This window comes from Gossypium hirsutum, chromosome A06 (genome assembly GCF_007990345.1).
Source record: "Gossypium hirsutum isolate 1008001.06 chromosome A06, Gossypium_hirsutum_v2.1, whole genome shotgun sequence".
NCBI classification, from domain to species: domain Eukaryota; kingdom Viridiplantae; phylum Streptophyta; class Magnoliopsida; order Malvales; family Malvaceae; genus Gossypium; species Gossypium hirsutum.
The window spans coordinates 112644122-112666298 of record NC_053429.1 but is presented as its reverse complement, the minus strand read 5'-3'; the positions used below and the strand labels follow the sequence as shown (position 1 = coordinate 112666298).

General features: G+C 34.7%; 1 non-coding gene and 1 pseudogene across 1 annotated transcript; one reads left to right on the top strand and one right to left on the bottom strand.

Moving 5' to 3' along the window:
* The first annotated feature begins 3767 nt into the window (after positions 1–3767).
* LOC107963063 (protein argonaute 4A-like) lies at positions 3768–4482 on the top strand (annotated as a pseudogene).
* Positions 4483–19687: 15205 nt separating this feature from the next.
* Positions 19688–19793, bottom strand: LOC121231240 (small nucleolar RNA R71). The gene has a single exon (XR_005929305.1). It is a non-coding gene; the product is annotated as a small nucleolar RNA R71 (small nucleolar RNA).
* Positions 19794–22177: the final 2384 nt, after the last annotated feature.

Sequence of the window (22177 nt, the reverse complement as noted above, 5' to 3'; positions counted from 1 at the left end):
GTATTCCCCTAAACTGAACTCGATTCAAATGAGCCTATAATGGGTGAGAATCGAGGAATCTGCTGGTTCAGGTACCTCAACTTTAGAACTAAAACCTCATATAGAAAAACCGTAAGAGCTCAACTTAGTTAGAATTATACTTTAGATATTACCTTCACATATCATTCTTGAGTTTATTAATATTATGTGATACTGATTGTTTCTTTTTTTCATTGCATGTCATTTTGCACTTAAAAGGTATTGATTCATGGTCAGTTTCTAAGTTAGAAAGTTTTATTATGGAGAACGGACTTCTTGATAGAGTGGAGGGCAACGCTAACGTCCATAGATGGTCTGAGCAAACTCAGCTAGGAAAAGGGGATAGCATAACTGTGGGATATATGTCAGAGTTATCAGACTACACTCGCATCAGTGTCACACAGAATAATCTGTAGGAGCTTAAGGCGATTTGGGATCAATGGGGCAATGAGACCAAGCAATCATTCTACGGTAAGTACGGAGATTTGCCCTATTTGTTTGATATTCAGGTTGATGAGAACTTGTTTCAAGCTCTCGCTCAGTTTTGGAACCCAGCATACAGTTGTTTTACCTTTGGGGAGGTAGATTTAGTGCCTACTGTGGAGGAATACACAGCCTTACTTCAGTGTCCTATATTTCAGTGTGATAGGATTTATTCTCGAGCTGCTTGTGTCCCAACCTTTGGTAAGAAGTTGATGACCATTACGGGGATGAGCGAGTAGTGGATCATGGCTAGAATTAAGGAAAAGGGTGAGAGTAAGTGCATTCCGTGGGGAGCTTTGAAAGATCTGATCCAGACACATCCAGATGAGGCGAAAAGGGTAGACATTTTTGCCTTAAGCTTATACGGATTGATGGTTTTCCCCAAGGCCTTAGGATATGTGGATGAGGCGACCACGGATCTCTTCCATCAACTTAGCAAGTGGGTCACTCCTGTTCCTGCGATTTTGGCAGAGACATTCAGGTCCTTGAATGCATGTAGGAGGGCCAGTGCGGGCAGGTTTGTTGGTTGTGCTCAGTTACTTTTAGCTTTGTTCTACAGTCACTTCCGTTTGATAGATAGGGTGGTTTGTCGGGTCTTCTTCGAGGATTACTCCCCGTTAAAAGACATAGCAGCTTCAACAAAGAAAGTTGATGTTCTTGAAAAAATTTGGATAGCGCTACTTCAGAATCTGCAGTCAAAGGACGTAGAGTGGAGGGCTCCATGGATGATTCCTGGTGAGATTCTTTACTGATACAGTAGTTTTGATTGGGTCCCTCTGTTGGGAATTTGGGGTGCCATTGGTTATGCCCCTTTGCTTATGCTGAGGCAACATGGATTGAGACAGTTCATACCGGTAACTTACGGTTTAGTTCAGAGTGAGTTCATGTATAGAGGAGCTGACTACAAGAGGAAGGTCAGTGAGATCTCTAGTGCTCAGAATAAGACTTGTCGATTAAAGGAAGTAGTTATTAGCTCTGCTACGACTTCGGAGTACGTCGAGTGGAGAGGTAGAAGGATTAATGATAACATCCCTAAGCCAAGCGTGGAAGGAGCTCGACCGATAGAGGAATATTTGCAAGTGACGCCCTCAGAGTTAAAAATTATGAAGCAAGAGTTTGAGAGAAAGAACTTGGAGCTCGAGAAGAGGATAGCAAAGCTCGAGGAAGAAAAGATATACATGAGCCTAGACGTCGATGTGCAAAAGATGGAGGTCGAGAAGGTAAAAAAGGAAAAGAGAAAGATAGAGGAAGATCGAGATGATTTAAAGGAGCACTACAAAAGGGCACAAGTATCCTTGAAGAAAGCGGTAATAGGAGGGTCTACAGATCAGTTGCAGAAAGAGGTCCGAGGGGAAAAGTCCAAAGCCGAATATTGGGAGAAGAAGTTCCAAGAGGTGCAATTATGGAATTTGACCTTAGAGAAAGAAAATCAAGGGTTAAAAATTAGGGTGACTGAGCTTGGGCGATCCCTTCATCTGCAACGAACTCGTGATTCCACAGTAGAGGTAAAGAAGCTAAAAGGCAAAGTTAAGGAGTTGGAATCAGCATTGCAAGATAGTAAGCTTTTTATCGAGCAGCTTGAGGCACGAGAGGATCATTTAAGGGGAGAACTGCGCCAGTCTAAAGAACAAGTCAGAGATAGAGATTACCTTATTGGAGAAGCCCTAATTCAGATCCGAGAGGTAACTGAACACGTTCGAGACTTGGCAGTACGAGTTGACGTATTGAGTATGATGCATGAGTCATCGTCAGATGTAGGTTGAGAGTTAGCCCTTTTATTAGATAGAGTTAAAACTTTGGGCATTAAGGCGAAAGCGTATTTGTAATCCATTTATATGTAAAGATATTCTTTTTTTAAATAAAGTTTTCTAAATGAGATTGAATCGAGATCGATACCTTTTACTTTCATTTGCATCTTATAGCATTTCATTGCATCATTTGCATTCAAAATTATAAAAAGACCCTAATTAGTTAAAGTTATCAAAAAGAGAAAGAAAAAGAGAGAGAGAGAGAGAAAAGGGTCATAGCTGAGTGAAAAAGAAGTTGAATGGAAATTAACGATGTTCCTTTACATATCCCCGACTTTTGTGTCAGGAGGGATAGCTTACCCGAAGAAGGGGGTGTTTGGAAATGAAAATCATCCCATCAATGTCATACATGAGGAAAGGACTGAACAAAGAAACCTTGAGGGCATTCGCCCTTACGAACGGGGAAGTTCTTTAAACAATTGGACTGCAGAAGAACTTCTTGTAATCTTTAGGAATTTTACAGATAATATTCAGAACACTCTTGTTGCTCTAAAGCCTAAGAGTAATGAGATTTCTTTTGAGAAGTGGGCTCATGTTCAGACATTTTTATTTTCAATAAAACATAATTTTATTATTTATCCGAGTAAATATTCTTTCATTCTGATTCTTTTGACCTTTGACATTATTTATAAATTTTCATTTCATGTAAATAGTCATTCTTGAATACACTTGAATTCATTTATTCCTTGTATATTCTTTTGTGTGCCTATCATAGATCCCTAGATATCAATGACACGGGCAATGATACTATAGATTCAGAGTTCCTTTTGAGTGCGATATGTGTTTAGAGGAATATCAGTACTTTGAAGGTGACAGAAATTGTAACTTGTTTCTGAATTTGTTCAAAATGGTTTTTACCCCATGAAGTGGTGGTAGGAAATATAGCCTTAGAGGAAGGAAAGATTGCAAAATTGGAATTAGCTGAGGAGACAAAACAAGACCTTGTTGAGACTATTATGGGAATTCAAAAATGTGGTCCAAAGACGCATGCAGGAGGATTTGCAATTGCCAGGATAAACATGAGGTTTTGGGGCACTGTTGGTCCACCATGGAAAGGGATCGCATCAATTGTACAATGAATGCCAAATTTAAAGGAGTCAAGACTTATGGGGCATGTATGTTATGGGCCCGAGCTCGTCAAAAGTTTCAAGCTGACAATGACTCATCTTTGTGGACCTCAACCACTCCATTAAGAGGGGGAGATAGCTTCATATGACAATATTACAAAGTCAAAAGTCATCCATTTCAAAAAAAAAGATTATATATAACTGCACAATGCTAAAAGTTTGCAGTCTTTTAAAATATAATGCGCCATACCACAGTACAACAAAGGTTGCCAAAAGAAAAGAAAAAGAAGAAAAAACAAATTACAGAAGATGACCGAGGCTGGTAAAAATTGGCATAAGAAACTACCGCCTACTCTCTATGCTTACGCTGGGGAAAACACCTTCAATTCCAGTTGTTTCAAAGGTTCCAACCATCATCCTTGGAATGGATGCATTGTTTGGCTTTCCTGAGCAGTCTGATGTGCTATCAATAGCTGTAATGGTTAGCTCCAGGCGGTGGCCATTGATTTTCAGCTATGGGGCATCAGGCCGTACACAGTCTCAGAAGCTTAAAATGATAGATTCTTTCTTCAAAACCAGTTTCTGACAAAGTGGATGACGGTATCATGAAGGAAGCTCTCTTAGACTTCTATACAAGTTCAGGGAAGAGGAAACCTGATCAAATCATTATTTTCAGGGATGGGGTTAGTGAGTCTCAATTTAATCAAGTTTTGATCAAGTTATTGAGGCTTGCAAGTTCCTTGACGAGAAGTGGAACCCTAAAGATTGTGGTTATTGTTGTACGAAAAACCATCATACCAAGTTTTTTTTTTCAGCAGGGATCTCCTGACAATGTGCTACATGGTACTGTCATTGACAACAAAGTATGCCATCCAAAGAACAATGATTTTTACCTTGGCACCCATGCTGGAATGATTGGAATCACGAGGCAGACCCACTATCATGTTCTCTTAGACCAGGCTAGGTTTTTGGCTGATGATCTGCAAGAGTTTGTTCATTCTCTACACTATATGTATCAAAGGAGCACCACAGCCATATTTGTTGTGGCTCCTATTTACTACGCTCATTTGGAAGCTTCACAGTTGGGGGCAATTTATGAAAATTAGGGATGCTTCAGAAACATCATCGAGTCATGGTGGGATGTATACTCTAGGAGTAATCTCTGTACCTCAGCTTTTCAGGTTGAAGGATAAAGTCAGCAACTTCATTCTTGTCTGATGAGAATCATTGAACCATCTTTTTGTAGGGTTTGACAAACAATAGCCAGGACTGCTGCTAGGGCAATCCCTTTCTCATGGGTTTATGAATCAAGATTTTTCCTCTAAGCTTTGATGGAGTCAAGAATTGAATACCTCTAGTAAACTTAACTTGAAAGTATTCATCCTAATCAAATGTACCAAGAATGGATGACACAGACTTATGACAAAGAAGGTTCATCCAAAAGAATTTCATAAAAGAAACCTTGTGCTAAAAGAGATCCTTCCCATGCAAAAGGATGCCGAATTGGGAAAGGCCATATGTTGTGAAGAGAGCTTTCTCTAGAGGTGCACTGATTTTGACAAGAAATGGATAGGAAGAATTTATCTGATCCAGTCAATTCGGACTTGGTCAATGAGTACTTTATCTGAAGGAGAAAGAGAAGCCAAGGTGAAAACACGAAAAGGGCACTTTGGGACTTCTATTTCAAAAAAAAAGGAAAAAAGAAAAGAAAAAGAGAAAAAAAAAGAAAAAATGGAGAGGCCAAGGTGAAAACCCGCAAAGGGCGCCTTGTGACCAAAGGGGTTTTGAGCTGAAAACCCGAAAGGGCAGCTCAAATTTTGAAGAGCACACGGTAATCTTGCTATACTGATTTAACAAAGAGTGAAGCACGTTGCATATCGGGGCATCAACAAAGTACTTTGGATCTTTTAAACACATGTTGAATTCAAGAAAGTCTTCATGTAGCTGGCATATAAACGCTCAAGCGACGATATCTAGGGCATCTAACTTTTGTCCTGTTTGCTACCTTTAGATTCTTTTTCTTCTCAAAGATAGGCTTTCAAATTAATTTCCTTTGTATTTTTGACAAATTTATTCAAATCTAATTATTCTCAAGATTAAATTCATCTTCCAATATTCTTAAAGTATGTTGCATTACAACAATGATAGATGAACTAAACAATTTTCACAAATGAAGTTTTAATCATTACTCTGTAAGTTTCTAGAAAATACAAGAAACTAAAATAGAAAAATTGTTCAAGGAATTCACGTAGGTGAGATTCGAAAGAACTCGAATGAATTCTTTCTTTGGTCCAAAATGATGATTGGACAAATCAAACGATTCGATCCTAAGAGAGGATTATCTTACAAATATCTTTGATGGGTCATAGCATTTGAAGAATGGTACAAACCCATGGGCTGAGTAAAGAATGATATTTCGAGAGAAATAAGGATGAGCTTGGATGAAAGAATGAGTAGTGATGTCTGAATAGGGGTCGTATTCATAAACATTTTGCATTATAACAGGTTTAATTAGGAGCATTTGACCCATTTTAATCATAAGCATCCTAATCAATAGGCATGAATTCATACACATTATACAGGTTGTGTGCTTCAAGGGACAATGAAGATTGGTGCGCCTTAACCCCCTAAGCAGTAGGGTAATAGCTAAAGCATAGCAGATCTGACCTTTAGGTATTTACACTGAAGCAAATCCAAGATGATTTGGCGTCTCTGTATTGTCAGAGAGCAGATCGAAGATAACAGATTTGGCATCTCTGTATTGGCAGAGAGCAGATCGAAGATAATAGATTTGGCATCTCTGTAGTGGCAGAGAGCAGATCGAAGACAGTAGATTTGGCATCTCTGTATTGGCAGGGAGCAGATCGAGGACTTAGCTGATTTGGCTTTCATGTGTTTACGTTGAAGCAAATCTAAGATGATTTGGCATCTCTATATTGGCAGGGAGCAAATCAAAGACATAGCTAATTTGGCTTTCACGTTTTTACGTTGAAGCAAATCTAAGATGATTTGACGTCTCTATATTGGCAAGGAGCAGATCGAAGACATAGCTGATTTGGCTTTCACGTGTTTACGTTGAAGAAAATCTAAGATGATTTGGCGTCTTTGTATTGGCAGGGAGCAGATCAAGGACATAGCTGATTTGGTTTTCATGTGTTTACGTTGAAGCAAATCTAAGATGATTTGGCGTCTCTATATTGGCAGGGAGCAGATCGAAGACATAGCTGATTTGGCTTTCACGTGTTTACGTTGAAGCAAATCTAAAATGATTTGGCGTCTCTGTATTGTCAGAGAGCAGATCGAAAATAACAGATCTGGCATCTTCATTTCGACGGAGAGCAGATACATAGCAGATCTAACCTTTAGATGATTTTACTGAAGCAGATCCAAGATGATTTGGCATCCTTGTGTTCACAAGGAGCAAATCGAAGACACAGTAGATTTGGCTTTCACGTGTTTACGCTGAAGCAGATTCAAGATGATTTGGCATCTCTGTATTAGACGGGTAGCAGATCGAAGACATAGCAGATCTGACCGTCATGTGTTTACATCGAAGCAGATCCAAGATGACAGGTTTGGCATCTTTGTATTAGACGGGGAGCAAATCAGAGATAACAGATTTGGCATCTCTGTATTAGACGGGGAGCAGATTGAAGAAGCAAATTTGGCGTCTCTGTATTAGATGGGGAGCAGATCGAAGATAACAGATTTGGCGTCTCTGTATTAGACGGGGAGCAGATCAAAGATAGCAGATATCGCCTTCCTGAGTTGTAGTGAAGCAGATCGAAGCCATCAAAAGGCCATTTAAAGAAGATCAAGGATCAAGAACTCAATAATCGGTGAGCCTGGGCAAAATTGGTCCTTTTATAGTCTTTGCTCTATTCCTGTTACACAGCAATGACCAAAGAGGGGCAGCTGTAGACACTCAATTTTGCCCGGGCCCAGAAATAAGTCCAAAAACAAAAATAATAAACCCAAAAAAAAAGTCCAAGTTCAGTCTATAATTACAAATATAATTTGGCCCGATCCGAATGGCCCATTACTTGAAAAGATTTAAGGTCCATCTACAAGCTTGACTCATATGGAAATATAATCTTCAATGATATACAATCTTAGATGTGATATGCAATCTTAGATATGATACAATCTTAGATATGATTGCAATCTTAGATATGATATGCAATCTTAGAAGATATGATTTTGTAATCTTAGAGATTTAATTTGTAGATATCCTTTAATCTTAACCGTTGATGTAATTGATTTGTACCGTTGGATTTGGGGAGGCTCAACTATAAATAGAGGCCTCTCCCTTCATTGTAAATCACTTGAGTTTTGGGAAGCAATAAGAATTCTTGAGAGCATTCACTCAAATTTCTCTCCCTCTTGCGTTCTTACTCTCTGTGGTTTGTTCTTATTTTATTCTTCGTCTATCTTAGTTTTTCAACCCTTTTTTTATTTTAATTTCTTCATTTTTCAAATATGTATATTTATTCCTATCTTTTATACATTTGATTATGTATTTTATATATTATAATATTTAACCTTTTTATATAGTTTTCAAATATATATTTTCTATGCATGTATATATATTATATTATCATTTCATGTATTTTGAACTATTGCATTATATTTTTATAATTTGTAAATTTTCTATTTATTCATTTTTTAGTGTATGTCATTTATCTTATTTGTGTATAGTTTCATTTTTTTATATGCTATGTTTAATTTTTTCTTTTATGTGCTATTTTATGATATATATTGTTGTATAATTTTTGCATGTATTATATTTTTCTTTTAGTTTACTCATGTTTTTATTTGTTTATTATCTTATATTTACCCTAGTATGATTTTTTCATTAAACGTATGTTCATGTTATTTAGTTTTGTCTTAATGATATTATTTATGTTTGTATGGAAATGTTAGAATATTTTGTACATCTATGCTTCATGATGCATTAATATGTGATCCTAAAACTTCATGATGCATTAATATGTGATCCTAAAATGTCATTTAAAATAATATTCCAAGGTTTTTTTTTTAAAAAAATAAAAGGCAATGCTTGATGTTTGGAAACTTCGAGAAAGGTAGTGCCCTAACTTACTGGGTTGCGACTTTTCTCGTTGAATTCAAATAGTCAAGCACCCTTCTAAGTGATTTTGAAAACTTAAACAATTATTTCGAGATTTCAAAACATAGTGTCCTAACTTACTGGATATGGCGTTTTGTTGTTTCGAGATAGAAATTTTCGAAAGACGAGCTTAGTTTCGAAGGTTTTAAAATGTCGCGTCCTAACTTACTAGATGTGATGTTTTGACTCGTTTGAAATAAGTGAGCCTTAATTTTCAAAATTGAGACATTCTAATTAAAAGAAGTTTGCATCTTAAAACTTTCAAATTTCCGACATTAAAGACACTTGATAATCAATTAGGTACCAATTTTTGGGCGTTACGAGGGTGCTAGCCCTTCCTCGTACGTAACCGACTCCCGAATCCGTTTTCTCGACTTTCGTAGACCAAAATTAATGTTTTAAAACAAAACATTTTATAAGGTGATCCAATCACACCTAAAAAGATTGGTGGCGGCTCCCGTTTTCGTTTTTATTAAAGTCGATTCCCATTTTCCAAAACTCGATTTAAAAAAATGGTCTCGACAATAAGCATAACTAATCTAGTAAAATATAAATAATAATAAACAAAAAAAAACTCCAATACAAATAAGACAAGTCAACCTTTTTTCTCTCCAAAACTCCAACACAAACAAAAAAAAATTTACAAACAAAAATATATTCTAAAACATCAAATCTAAATATTAAAAAGAAATATAAACATATAATATAATTATTATTATACAAACTAAAAAAAACCTTAAAATTATCATAATCTATCTCTAAAACTCCAATACAAACAATTTTTTTACAAACAAAAATATAATCTTAAATTTTAAATCTAAAGATTAATAATAAATTAAAACATACAACATACAAATTATTATTACAAACAATAAAAATCTACCTTAAAACTATCACAATATCTCCCTTAAAACTCCAACACGAACAAATTTTTCCTCCTAAAACTCCAAAATACACAACCAACTTTTTTTTCACTTGTAACAGTCCGGTTTAGACCCTAGTCGGAATAGTGGTTTCGGGACCATAAATTCGAGTCAAAAAATATTTTAATATTATTTTCGTGCTTATAAAATGTGAATTAGCATGTATGAAAGTTTCATATAAAAATTTAATCGTTTGTGTGCTCAATTTGATAAAATGACCTAATTGCATAAAATGTAAAAGTTATTTCCTATTTGTTAAAGTGCTTAATTTATTTGTCTTATTAAAAGAGAGGTCTTTATGATGCAATTAAACCATTGAAAGCATGAGTGGTCATAAATGGCCTTAATGAATATGAATTATATGTTTAGTTATTAAGGTTAAAAATGGTATTTGATTATAAAATGAATTATAATTAAAACAAAAGTCATATTTTTTTATCATTTTCATATATGGTTCCAAAAATACTAAGTAAAAGAATAATAAAAATAGTTTAGGGTTCGGCTAAGGTTTTGCTTGATTAAGGTATGTGTTTTGATCCGTTTTCGATAATTTCTACGTTTTTGTGATCGTTGCTTTGTATACTATCAAGCCCATATCTCAATGTTTGGATTTTGTTGATGATTTTGAGTTATGTAATTGATGAAACGATGAGTTTTATGAAATTTGATGTTAGTAAATTAATGATATATGTTGGGTTGATATATTTTGTCTTTGAATTTTTGATGAATTTGAGTAAAATGGATTAAATTGTGAAAATGAGATTTTGAGGGACTAAAATGTGAAATAAATGAAACATATGGGCTTATATGAATTCTATGAGAATTCGACCTAACATGGGTATATGAAAATTTTGTGTATTTTGTAATTTTGTGATTTTGTGAAATAGGGACTAAATTGTCAAAATATGAAAATCTGAGGGCTAATTTGTAAAATACCCTAAATGTGTTTGTGGATTGATTTGAATGATTTGGTGAATAAAAGAGTTAAATTTGAATTTATATAGATCAAGAACAAAAGAAAATGGAATTAGATCGGGGAAAGTTGAAAGTCGTCGAGTAGCCGATCCTATTTATTCGAATCCGTACGAGGTAAGTCTATATACAAATAAATGTATTTGAAATGGTTTATTTATGCTTATATGTTATTGAAAAATGATGAATGGCTTTATACATTGAATTTGAGACATCTGAGAAAGTATCGACAAAGTTTCAACGTCTGAAAAGCCTCATACGAACCTTAGGAATAGTTAGGATACATATGTTATGACATAGGATCCGATATGTGTTATCATGTAAGACCACGTCTGGGATGTTGGCATCGACTCATGATTTACGTGTAAGACCGCATCTGGGACATTGGCATCGATATTTGATTACATGTAAGACCACGTCTAGGATGTTGGCATTGTACGAGCTTTCCGAGTTATCCACATATCCTCATGATTCCGAATGGTTCAACAGACATTCCGAGAAATGAAGGATAATATGACATGTGTATTCGATTCAGGTACATTTGAAGTTGTGTAATGCTTGGGTTTGTGCAAGTGTACACAGTCGTTATCAAGTAATAAGTAAGTATCGAGTTATCGTCTCCACAGGGATTGTATTTGTGCTAAGTCACTTAATTTGTAAAAGTGTATTAAATTTTGAAAAATAAAAACAATATAATTGAGAAGTGATGAAAAATTAAGTATACGAAACTAAATGCAATGATCCCTAATGCAATTTATCCTAAGTATGCAAACTATATGAATGAGATAGACTTTAGCAGAATTAACACAATAAGCAACAATTATAACATAAATAAGCTAGGACAATTAATTTAATTAAACTCAAATTATTATCAACATGCTTATCAATATTCGGAAAAACATTCCATGGCAACTCGATCTTTCATGAGTTTGGAAACCATGTTAGGTCCTTTCGGAAACCTTCACTTAGTAAATACGCATTTTACTGATCCTTATTTACAAAGGGTTTCTTAGTATTCATGCGAGGTAACAGGAACGTGTTAGGTTCGAAACAGTTTCATCACACAAATCTAAAAACTATGCAGATAACAGAGCCTGGTTAGAGATGCTATACAACCTGTAATTTAGTCGGGTTAGGATCTAAATTGCGCACGCACATTTCAATTATGCGTCCATTAGCCGTTGTCTGGTTAGGATTGCTCAGCTAATTCAGGTGCATTTTAATCACGTATGAACGAAATACAGACTTGATTTTAATTGAAAAAATGATCGATTAAGGCACAAATATTATAAGCATGAATCAAATAATTACTATTAAATCAAAGCAATCATCCTAGCTGAAATAAAATTAAGCTATCATTGTTGTAAACAAGAACAAATAACACATAGCAAACATTCTTGAATTAAGTTAAAGAAAAGAAAGATTAAACCCAAATCAAAGTGGCTGTCACCCAAAACTCTGACTGACGAGGGCTCTTTCGTTCCTTTACTTTGCTCCTTTGCTGATGGCTCTCCAAGGTGGCCGACTGAGGGCTCTTTAAGAGGCTAACTTGCTAGAAATCTTTATGCAAATATGATGATAGGCGTGAGGGCTAAGAGAGTTGAGAGAGGAGAGAATGATGAATGAATGAGGGATGATTGAAAAAGTGAGAAAGGGGCTCTTATTTATAGGTGAGGCATGGGAGCTAGTTTGCTAAAAATAGGAGTGTCCATCTGTCAAAACTCCTTCCAAGGATGGCTGGCCATGAATTGAGGAAATGTGGCTGATTTTGCTTGATTCTTGGTCAATTTGAGTGCCACAACAACTCGGGACTAAGACTCAGTCACCAGCAAATCTTCGGGCAAATCTCTGATTTCTTCAACTCTTCAAGGACCTTATGTAATTAAACCAAAAGATGGTTTATGAACCTCCATATTTAGCCGAATTTTGGGTTGACTTGGCTCTCCATTTGGACGGTTTTGTAATCAAATTAAAGCTCTCAGACCTGTCCAAAAATAAATCAATAAGTTAGAGGACAAAAGAATTAAATTTTACCAACTTAATTAAATTAATTAAAACTCAAATTATTAATGAAATATTTTAAAATGAATTATTAAATATAATTTTATATTTTATTATTTAATTTAATCATGCATGGCCCACTTTGTGTCATAAAAATACAATATGCTCAATTTAATATAAAATAAGCCATTTTATGCATGAAAACTATATAATATATATAATAAAACATAAAATCACATTTTAATAATTTCTATGTCATGTTTTCATATTTTCACATATTTCATTAATTTATTTAACAATTACTTGGTTTTAACAACAAATTTAAGTAAAAATGTGATAATTTATATAGGAAAAATCCTATATATTTTTTAGTTTACAAGTTGTATATCATATTTGATCTTGAAAGGTAAGTATATGTATATTTATGTTCAACTGAGTATATGTGACAAAAGTATAGGAAAATATGCATTATGAGCAAATGAATGAAGAATATGTGAAATGTATTTGAGCTATGTGTTTTGTGATAGCATGTGGTTAAAGATTATACATATATATTATGATGCTTATACGTTTATATTGTTAAGTTTATTTGTATATGGCTTACTAAGCTTTTGAAAGCTTACTCTATGTGTTTTTCAACTGTTTTATAGATATCAAAGCTATCGGAAGCTCAGGGATCGTCGAGGATCATCACCACACTATCGAAATATATTTTGGTACTTTTTGAAAATGTATATATTGAAGTATGGCATGTATTGGCTAGAAGTACTTTGATTATGTTTTGTGATGTTTATATCTAGCCATGTGATTTGGCTTGATTATGGTTGTGTATATGAATGAGTTCTTGGTATGAAATATGTGATGCAATATGATCATTATGATGCGTTTTGAATGACCAAATGAAATGGTCAATTTTGGTAAGTTTTGGTATGTGCAAATTTGAGATATTGATAAGTTTATAACATGTGTTTGAATGATGTAAAATGAGTTTATGAAACAAATGTTTAAATATGAATTTTTTTTTATGTTTTGGCATAATTTGGTATGAATATTAAGCATGAAGTTGGTTGATAATGATATGGCATCAATGATGTATGTTTTGGTATGGAAATTGGCTGAAATTTTAGTGCAAATGTGCTTGGTTTGATGCTTGTAGGTTTGACCCAAATTGGGTGGCAAATTGGTTTTTCAAATGACCTATTTTTTTCCACATGGGTAGAGACACGGGTGTGTGTCTCAGCCATGTACGACACACGGTTATGCTGCACGGCCGTGTGTCCCCTAGGGTACCTTACGATTTTAAGTCAGTCTCGACCATGGCCAAGGCACATGGGCATGTCTTGTGGCCGTGTGATTAAGTCAGTATGTATGCCCTGTTTTGACATACCCTAGACACATGGGTGTGTCTAAAGCCGTGTGAGGCACATGGCCTGTTCACACGGGCGTGTGACCTCTGTAACTTTGAAAAATATTTAATTTTTGAAAAATTTTGTGTGAGCTTGGTTTAGTCTCAACCCCTTTCTAAAGATGTTTTAGGTCTCATTGACCTATATAAGGGACTCTATAATGATGTTTGACTATGTTGTGGATGATGTTATTGAATTTTTAGTAAAATGATCTGATTTGTCCGGTAATGCCTTTAACCCTAGTCCGGCGACAGATACGGGTTAAGGGTGTTACATCACTCTACTTCACTCAATACTAAATTGTGTGTATGTGAGATAGCCAACTTTCTTTTTCACTCTACTTCACTTAAATATTGAATTGTGTGTGCATGTGAGAGGGGAGACCAGTATCATATATAAAGGTACCAGGTAAGCTAAGAACTAACCTGATGCTTGTCGCCAAAATGACCAATTGGTCATGACCCCCTACCCTATGAACAACAACTTTTTTAACCACATTTTTTTTGTTTCACAGGAACCACTAAAATATATAGACTTTTCAGCACCTTTTAAGCACTAATTCATGCAGTTTCTAAGTATTTTTGGTCAAATTTTATACTTTTATTATAAAATAATTAAATTGAACTTAATTTATGAAAATTTTTAAATTTTACTTATTTTTATACTAAATTTGCATAATTTGGCCAATTTTCGACAACTTTGCACAAAAGGTGAAAAATCAGCTCGGTAGTTACCTTGAGAAGATTGAATTTTCGAAAAATTTCATAGCATTTGGTACATGAGGAAGGCTGATAATTTTTTAGTCATGGAAGCCCCAAATCAACTCCTTGGACCTATTGAAAATTTATTTTTGATCCAACAAAAATTGGATTGAATTTACTCCTAGTTTGGTGTAAAGAAATGGGTCCAGATTTATTAAATTGAAGGGGATTGATCCATCAAGGAAGGAACAGCCCAATGCCGACCCAATTTCTGTACAAATTAGCTAATTAAGCTCATTATAATATTTTCAAAATAGTCCTTAACTTTCTCCCAAATCCCATTCCTAACCCTCCTTTTTTGTGCATTCTCACTTGTGGCATTAAGCTAAATTTACCAGAGTCACTCAACCCCTCTCCCTACTATCAAGGGTTAAACATGAAAAAGGGGATTGGCTACCATTTTTAGCCAATTCAAGCTGTCATCTCCAAGTATAAATACCCCCTTCACCTCCTCATTTATCATACCTCACTCATCTCTTCATTCACCAATCAGTTCCCCTCTTCACTCACATTTGCCTTTCCATTTTTCTTTCTTTCCATTGCTGATTTCCCCTCTTGAGAAAGAGCTAGAAAGCCTTTTGAAGCAGTATCAATCAAGCATCTTGAAGGCTTTTGATCGAAAAAACAAGCAGAGAGGAAGAGAAGCACACTATATTGGTTTCGGAGAATCACCGAGATTTGTCTTCTAGTTTCATTCTCTTAATCTTTTCATCATATGTAACACCCCTAACCCGTATCTGATGCCAAAATAGGGTTACGAAGCATTACCAAATTATACACCTTATTCACATACATTTATAAATTCATAATCAAAACCCCTTCAAATCATTCACAATGTACCTTATAAGGCTCTACAAGACCTTCAAACATGCTTAGAAGTGGTTCGAGACTAAACTGATAACATTTAAAAACTTTAGGAAACTTAGAAAATTTTCTTTGATTTCAAGGTCATAAGCCCGTGTGAACAAGCCGTGTGCCTCACACGACCACAAGACACGCCTATGTCATAGGCCGTGTGAAAACAGGGCATACATACTAACTTGCACCAAACGGCCGAAGACACACCCTTGTGCCATGGCCATAGGAAAACTGGAGGGGTTACTGACTTGAGTCACATGGTCGGCCACACGCCTATGTGCCAACCCGTGTGTCATACACGGCTAATAGACACGACTGTGTGTCTAGCCTGTGTCAAAACTATAGGGTATATTGCCTTAATTCGAAAGGGTACCCTAGGGGACACATGGCCGTGTAACATGACCGTGTGTCACACACGGCTGAGACGCACGCCCGTGTCTCTGCCCGTGTGGACAAAAATAGGCCATTTGCAAAGCCAAGTTGCCACCCTTTTCTCTTACACGCCTAGCCCTCAAAATGGTATCATTTCAATACGTATATAGGCAGCCAAAACATGCCAATTCACACACATATCATGCTAACGATCATCAACCATTTCAATTACTCAATTCCTTATTCAAAACATAATAAACCATTATGCCAAATTCTTCACAACTTACATAACTCCTAAATGTACTTTTTCACCTTTCTATCAACCAAATCATGCTTCTAAATCATACCAATTCATCATCCACAAATCATACCAAAATATACCATTCTTCAAGCATTAGTACATCAACTAATAACTAACCAAATGAGCAACCACTTAGACATATCAACAACCATGGCAAACATGCCAACACATAAGACATTGTATACATCACATATATCATTTATCAAACACATAATTCAAGTCAACTTAAATGACCAAATACATACCAAAATTTTCAACAAAAGCTAGCCAAGTCTCATGGCTATATCAAATCTCAAAACATATCGTCAATTCACTAGCTTATACATGTCACATACCGTATTTTCAAGCATCCAAAAATACCAACAAGTAGTCGGTAGTGTGAAGATGGTTCCCGATAATCCCAGATGTCCGAGCTAGCTTCGATAATCTATAAAACATGGAAAGAACACACAAGTAAGCTTTAAAAGCTCAGTAAGCCATATACAAATAAAGCCATCGTATGAACCTTTGCATATCAATTCAAATATGCTAAACATAACTAATCACAAGCAAATTCACAAACTTTTCTCATTGAACACACATCCAATATCTTAATCAAATTCATCATTTACTTCACTTCTCAATACTCGTATGAATCTTGTATGTACCTGAGTCACTTAGCTCATTCACATATTATTTCTCAACTTGACTTTGCCCATTGAACCATTTAGAATCGTTAAGAATACTCAAAAATCACATAAGCTCGTACAATGCCATATCCCAGATATGGTCTTACATGTTATCACATGTCGATGCCATTATCCCAGATAGGGTCTTACATGAAATCATAATACGATGCCAATGTCCCTGACATGGTCTTACATGTAATCTCAATACAATGCCAATGTCCCAGGCATGGTCTTACATGTAATCACAACTCGATAACCTAATGTCATGACATTCGTATCTTATACTATTCCTAAGGTTCGTATGGGACTTTTGGCTATCAAAACTTCATCGTTTCTTGCTCGTATTTACTCGTTCCACATTTATAACATTTCAATGACAAGTAAATACACATAATTCAATTTAAAGACATTTATTTGTATATGAACTTATCTCGATCGTAGGAATAACGGAACTAGCCGATTAATCGAGTACTCTGTTCTTACCTCAATCTAAGTCCGATTTCTTTTTTTCTTGATCTATATACATTCAAAATTAACCTTTTTAATCACCTATTCATTCAATTTCATCCACAAACACATATTTGGGCATTTTTACACTTTAGCCCTAAACTTTCACATTTCTTACACAATATTACACAAGTTCTTTCAAATACATGCTAGCTGAGTTCTCCTAGTGTATATATCAGCCCATATTTATCATTTATTCACACATTTAACCACATATTTTCACATTTTCTCAATATAATCCCTAATTGACATTTTTGTCAAAAATCATTTAACAAAACTTGTATATCTATCATTAAACCTTCATAAACTATTATTAAACATCATAAAGCTCATAAATTCAACAATTCCACTTCACAAAATCATCAACAATTTCAGAAATTGAGGTATGGGCTAGCTAATACTCAAAGCAACGATCACAAAAACATAGAAATCATCAAAAACTGAGCAAAATACATACCTTAATCAAAGAACAAGCTAGCTGAATAGATGAAAGCTCAAACCCTATTTCTTTTTGATGATTTTCAGCTATGAATGATGATAATATGGTTTATTTTCACTTTGTTTTAGTTAATATTAACATTAGTAACCATTTTACAATTTTTAACCTTTAGTTAAAACATTATAATTCACATAATTCAAGGCCATTTATGTCCATCTCCACTATCCGTGGTCTAGTTACAACATAAGGACCTGTCATTTAATAAGCCATGGCAATTAAGCACTTTTAACAAGTGGAATGCAACTTTTGCATTTTACGCGATTAAGTTCTTTTTCTCAAATTGAGCTATTAAACAATAAAATTAGCTCACGAAATTTTCACACATATATATTCACATGCTATAAACACAAAAAAATAATATTAAAATAATTTTATGACCTCGTATTTGTGGTTTCGAAACCACTGTTCTGATTTAGCTAAAACCGAACTGTTACATCATAAATATGAATGCTTATTGTTTTGATGCTGCTAATTTAATAAAGAAGACTTAAATCTTATTTTTTTTATATTGATTGCATTTTGTTCACTTAAATTGTTAAAACAATATTTGTGTTGTTATAAGCCTTGGTAATTTGTTCAATTAGATAAAATCATGCCTATGTTATGCTTGCCTTATAATTGTAAGGTAATAAATGAATTAATTATTATTCGAATTAAAATTGTAATTAATGGAAAAAATATCTAATTGGTGCATGTTTAATCTACTAAGTGTAAAAGTAGGTTAAATTAGCAATAGTATTAAACAATATTCTTGCATTACATAACTTGTAAGATTTTTGTGATTAAATTGTTTCAGTATAGGAATATATTGTTACTTCACTCTGTCTTATACTTATTTATAATCCAACATAGGAGTATATTTGAAAGATTGATTAATTTAATAAGTATGTATGTACAATAGTTAACAAAAAACCAAGTTGCCATGAAATTATTCGTAACAACATGAATATAGTTTTAATAATTCTAATTTAAAGAATGAAATTAGTCTAACACACTTATGTCATATTAATTAAAACTTTTTTTAGAAATCGTGCACTAGAATATTACTTTTTCTTTCATTTCATTACTTAGTTAATTTTTAGTTTTTAGATCACCTCTTTCAAATCAATTTATTTTCCTCTACCAATTTGCTTAAAATTATATTTCGTAAATACTTGCTTGTACAGTCTCTGTGGGAACACTAAATCGATATTATTTTCAATTTATTACTAGTCTACACTTGTACATTTCTATCGTTCCAAGTTTTTGGCGTCGTTGTCGGTGACTATTTTAAAAGACATTACTTGTGAAATTGTTAATTTTGCATTTTTGGTCTATTTTTTTTGTAAAACTTTAATTTAATTATTTTATGTGATTATTTTAGATGTTTATGAGTATTTATCAAATCATTGAATTACTCCCCATAGATCCTGAAAGTGGAAGGACTTGTAGACAAAGGAGAAGATAAATAGTTCAAAGAAGGACCAAAGAGATGAACCTTGAAAACCAGAATGGAGGAAATGGAGTAAATCATGCTCAAAATCCCATCATTGTTGTTGATGATAGGGATAGAGCCTTAAGACAGTATGCCATACCAATTTTTCATTAGCTTAATCAGGGAATTAGAAGGCCTAAGATCGAGGCACAACAATTCGAGCTAAAGCCTGTTATGTTTCAGATTCTTTAGAGTGTGGGCTAGTTTAGTGGAATGCCTATTGAATATCCTCACCTTCACCACAAGGTGTTTATGGAGATGAGTGATTCCTTCAAGTTAGCCGGAGTACCCAAAGATGCACTAAGATTAAATTTGTTCCCATATTTTTTAAGGGATAGAGCTCGAGCCTGGTTGAACTCATTGCTACCAAATTCCATAAAAACATGGCAAGAGTTGGCAAAACGATTCCTTATGAAATATTTCCAAACTAGCAAGAATTTTAAATTACGAAATAAAATCACTATCTTACAACAGATGGATGACGATCCTTGTATGAGGCGTGGGAAAGATTTATAGAAATGTTATGCAAATACTCTCACCATAGAATCTTGCATTGCATTCAGTTGGAGACATTCTATAATGGTCTAAATGCTCACACGAGAATGGTAGTAGACGTTTTTGCCAGTGATGCTCTCCTTTCTAAGTCTTATAATGAGGCTTATGAAATTATGGAGAGAATTGTCAACAATAATTACCAGTGGTCAACCAATCGAGCAGCTTCAATATGAATGGATTCCCTCATTTCACTTGCAGCTTAGGCATCGAATCGATATCCTCAATGCTTAAAAAATTTTCTACTAATAGGTTTAACAATGTTACAGCTCAGCTATCAAGTCAATTTGAACATATAACCTATGTAGATTGTGGGGAAGGGAATTTGTTCGTATATTGTCCATCAAACCCAGAATTTGTATATTACATAAGTAGTTAGAGCCAAAATAGAGGTAGGATGGGACCACAATCCAATTTTTATAACCCATCTTGGTGAAACTACTTGAATTTTTCTTGGAGTAACTAAAGGGTTGGACCCAGTAACACTTACAGACAACCCAGATCAACCTAACCTTCTGGATTTAGCCAACAAGTTCAAAAACCAACTCAAGCTAAACCTTCAAATGGCTTGGAAAACCTACTGAAGGCTTACATGGCAAGAAATTATGCCTTAATCCAAAGCTAAGCAGCCTCGTTGAAAAACCTAGAGAATCAAATGTTCCAGCTTACTACTGGAACCGACCACAAGGCACTTTGTCTAGTGATATGGAAAATCTAAGAAATTTAGGGTGGGAACATTGTAAAGCATTAAATTTAACGAGTGGAAAAACGTTAGAGCCCAATACTGTCGAATTTGAAAATGTGCCAGCTGACGCTTGAAATAAAGTAGAAGTTCAATCAAGTATTGAAAATCCATCTTCACTAGAACCAGAATCTGTAAATTTTGATAAGGTAACTTCTAAACCAGACAATTCTGATAAAAGCAAAACTGTCACAGTAAACGAGTTGCCTAGTTCAAGTAAAAAAATCCTCCACCACCTTACCCTCAAAGGCTTCAGAAACAAAAGTAGGAAGTCCAGTTCAAAAAGTTCTTAGATGTACTCAAGCAACTTCATATCAACATCTTGTTGGTAGAAGCTCTTGAACAAATGTCGAATTACGTCAAGTTAATGAAGGATATCCTACCTAAAAAGAAGATACTTGGAGAATTTGATATGGTAGCTTTCACGAAAAAGTTCAACGCATTCCTGCAAGATAAACTACCCATTAAGATGAAGGACACTGGATGTTTTACCATACCTTGCAACATTGGAGCATCTTATTGTGGTAAGGTATTGTGTGATTTGGGTGTGAACATCAACTTGATACCCATGTCCATATTCAAAAAATTGGGATAGGTGAAGTTAGACTTACAATTATTCTTCAGTTAGCAGATAAATCCTTAGCACATCCGAAAGGAAAAATCGATGATGTATTGGTACGTGTAGATAAATTCATTTTTTAAGTTGACTTTTTTGTTCTAGATTTTGAAGCAAACAAGGAGGTGCCAATCATTCTAGTAAGGCCTTTCCTAGCAACCGAAAGGACCTTAATTGATGTACATAAAGGTGAGCTTACCATGCGTATTCAGGACGACTAGGTAACATTTAATGTTTTTAAATCTATGAGATTTCCTGACACAATTGATGTGTGTTCTGTAGTATCAGAGTTAGAGGAGTTATCCGTAGAATGGGAACTCAATTTTGTTAAGAACCCATTAGAACAAATCTTAATGTCAAATCCTCTAAGTGAAGAAGAAAGGGAAGAGCACTTAGCTTTGCTTGAAGCTAACCCAAAGGTTTTTATTCCTCAATCCTGCTTTGAATCTTTGGAATTAGAGAACCAGGATTATGTTTAACCAAAAGCATTGATCAAAGAGCCGCCTAAATTAGAACTTAAGGTACTTCCTTCACATTTAAAATTTGTTTATTTAGGTGACATCTCTATTTTTCCTGTGATTATTTCAGCTAAGGTAACTAAAGAGCAGGAAGAGAAACTCATGCTAAATTTGAGACAATTTAAAAAGGCTATTGGATGGACCATAGTTGATATCCAACGTATTAGTCCATCCTTATGCATGCACAAGATCATTTTAGAGGATGGAAAAAAAGGAAAAATTGGTGGAGAATGAAGACTAAACCCTATTATGAAAGATATAGTGAAAAAAAATTATTAAGTGGTTAGATAAAGGTATAATTTACCCCATCTCAAATAGTTCAGGCGTAAGTCTGGTCTAGTACGTGCAAATAAAAGAGGCATTATGGTCATGGAGAATGATAACAATGAGTTGGTGCCAACCAAGATGGTCAAGGGTTGGAGAATCTATATAGATTATCAGAAATTGAACAAAGCAACTCGGAAAGACCACTTTCATTTATTGTTCTTGGATCAAATACTAGT